This window comes from Protomyctophum parallelum (genome assembly GCF_964188405.1).
Source record: "Protomyctophum parallelum genome assembly, chromosome: 3".
Lineage (NCBI taxonomy): Eukaryota > Metazoa > Chordata > Actinopteri > Myctophiformes > Myctophidae > Protomyctophum > Protomyctophum parallelum.
This window is the reverse complement of record NC_139698.1, coordinates 4,196,702-4,200,156: the sequence shown is the minus strand read 5'-3', so window position 1 is coordinate 4,200,156 and position 3,455 is coordinate 4,196,702.

Below are 3,455 nucleotides of genomic sequence, written 5' to 3'. Positions count from 1 at the left end.
TTGATATTACAACCTCATTGTAGATTATAATATAAACTAACTCATGTGCACGTGTGTGTAAGTAACCAAATGGACCCTTTAAGAGTGTAAGGGTAGATCTCTAGAGTTTGTTTTTTTAAATAAATTATTGAGATCGACCTTATTGACACCAGTGTTGTTTTCGTCGACTAAAACTAAGAGGAAAAATGTTCGCCGACTACCTTTTTTCACTGACGGAAACTAAATGGAAACTAAATTAAAACTAAAGCTACGATGACTAAAACTATAAGACTAAATATATTGACAATTTCGTCAACAAATACAAACTAGACTAAAGTTATACAAGAGTATCCAGTATAAATAAAAGACATTTTGACACATTACGACGGCATTTCAAGGCCCGCCAAAACACATTTCAGTCGACTACATCAACTGTCGATTTAGTCGACTAAAACTGTAGACATTCCTGCATGAATGGTGACTAAAATGTGACTAAAACTAGACTATATGACTAAAACTAAAATCTAAATTTTGCTGCCAAAAACAATATCGATTGACACATGGTATAGCCTATAGTATACAAGCTGTACTTAACCCATTCTGACCGGGCACCCTGCATTTTGGTGTTATAGCATCATGTCGTGCTTTAGCTATTGAAAAATAGCAGATCTACAAGCTCATATCGCGCCACCGAGTGGCGCGATATGAGCTTGTAGGTCTGCTATTTTTGAAAAATCGAAGAGCGACTGACATTTCTAGAATCTGATCTCAGGTCAGAATGGGTTCATCAGACCAGTGTGTGTCCGGCGGAAACCTCGTATGAATCTGATCTCAGGTCAGAATGGGTTAATAATAGCACCATAATGGAAACAGGACTGTTTTGTGTTCATGTGTTCAATCAATGCACAGCAATGGATAATATAATCAATCATAACCATTGGTTCCAAAAAAAAATGAACAAACAATCAATACGTGTTCAAATCTATAGAGTGCATACATATGGATCCTTTTTTTAAGGGTCCATTTGGTGAACCCATTCTGACCTGAGATCAGATTCATACGAGGTTTCCACTGGACACACACTGGTCTGATAAACCCATTCTGACCTGAGATCAGATTCATACGAGGTTTCCACTGGACACACACTGGGTCTGATGAACCCCATTCTGACCTGAGATCAGATTCATACGAGGTTTCCACTGGACACACACTGGTCTGATGAACCCCATTCTGACCTGAGATCAGATTCTAAAAATGTCAGTCGCTCTTCGATTTTTAAAAAATAGCAGACCTACAAGCTCGTAGCGCGCCACTCGGTGGCGCGCTACGAGCTTGTAGATCTGCTGTTTTTCAATAGCTAAAGCATAACATGATGCTATAACACCAAAATGGGTGCCCGGTCAGAATGGGTTAAGGGTCCATTTGGTTAAATGCTGCACTCTCCTAGTTTTTTGATCGAGATCGAATACCGTCCTTAACCCATTCTGTTTTAACTAAGCATTATGTTATACTTTATATAGCTATTGAAAAATAGCAGATCTACAAGCTCGTAGCACTATAGCTTGTAGGTCTGCTATTTTTGAAAAAATCGTGAAAAATGCGGTGCAAATCTCTGAATATGTATATATTTCAGAGGACTTTTTATTTATTTTTTGACGTCAGGCCTAAAATATTATATTAACCCATTTTGGGGTGGGAACTCCTTTTGGTGTTAGCATTATGTTATGCTTTAGCTATTGAAAAATAGCAGATCTACAAGCTCATAGCGCGCCACCGAGTGGCGCGCTATGAGCTTGTAGGTCTGCTATTTTTGAAAAAAAGAAAAGATCCACTGACATAGAAACATAGCTTTTTCAGAAAACTGTCAGGATGTAGAAGACATCTTTAGAATCTGATCTCAGGTCAGAATGGAAAACTGTCAGGATGTAGAAGACATTTTTTAGAATCTGATCTCAGGTCAGAATGGAAAACTGTCAGGATGTAGAAGACATTTTAGAATCTGATCTCAGGTCAGATTGAAAACTGTCAGGATGTAGAAGACATTTTTTAGAATCTGATCTCAGGTCAGAATGGAAAACTCAGGATGTAGAAGACATTTTTTAGAATCTGATCTCAGGTCAGAATGGAAAACTGTCAGGATGTAGAAGACATCTTTAGAATCTGATCTCAGGTCAGAATGGAAAACTGTCAGGATGTAGAAGACATCTTTAGAATCTGATCTCAGGTCAGAATGGAAACTGTCAGGATGTAAAAGACATGTTTAGAATCTGATCTCAGGTCAGATTGGGTTTAAGGCGTCCTAAGAAAAAACAAGCGTGGCAGGTGTTATAATTTATAATACTAATAATAATAATAATAATAACATAAAATAAAAGGACATAACTGGTTCAAATGATGGACACGTTTTACGCTTAGTGTTTATTATAATAATGTTGTTATATTCATGGCCACATTCTTTTTTTAACCACAGGGGTATGTATATATTTTGTAGCCTTTCTTCCCCCCCTTCTATACGGTGACAAGGCAGACGATAAAACAGTGTGTGTGTGTGTGTGTGTGTGTGGTGTGTGTGTGTGTGTGTGGTGTGTGTGTGTGTGTGTGTGTGTGTTGTGTGGGGGGGGGGGGGCGCATGTCTCACTAAAGTAAATTGGAGTCTTTGTTGCGTCACTTTTGGTTGTCAGAAACCAGCTTCCTACTTCCTCCTTCTCTCATTTCAGCGTCGTACGCACACACACACACGCACACACACACACACACACACACGCACACACACACACACACACACACGTACACACACACACACACCACACACACACACACACACACACACACACACACACACACACACACGCACCAACCATGGTGTTGCCACTATGTAATGTTGAGGTATTTCTTGTTGTATACTTTTTGGCTTTGAGCATTTTTCCAATTTCCAATTCACTTTCTTTTAGCAATGTCTAAATACTTTTTTACTGCTATGCTCCGCTATACTACATCTCGGATGATGACCAACATTGTATACGGTTTGTACTTAACCCATTCTGACCTGAGATCAGATTCATTACGAGGTTTCCGCTGGACACACACTGGTCTGATTAACCCATTCTGACCTGAGATCAGATTCTAAAAATGTCAGTCGCTCTTCGATTTTTCAAAAATAGCAGACCTACAAGCTCGTATCGCGCCACTCGGTGGCGCGATATGAGCTTGTAGATCTGCTATTTTTCAATAGCTAAAGCATAACATGACGACATAACACCAAAATGGGTGCCCGGTCAGAACGGGTTAAATGGAACTATATTTATCTGAAAACCTCAATTACTGCATGTTTGTAGTTAATTATACTTTGTTGAATGTTATTACAAAACACACACACACACACTTCTTTTGCCATTTGAAAATCGCCGATCTACAAGCTCACAAGAGCTTGTAGATCGGTGATTTTCCAAAAAAAAAGATTCTTCTTTTTTTTTTTA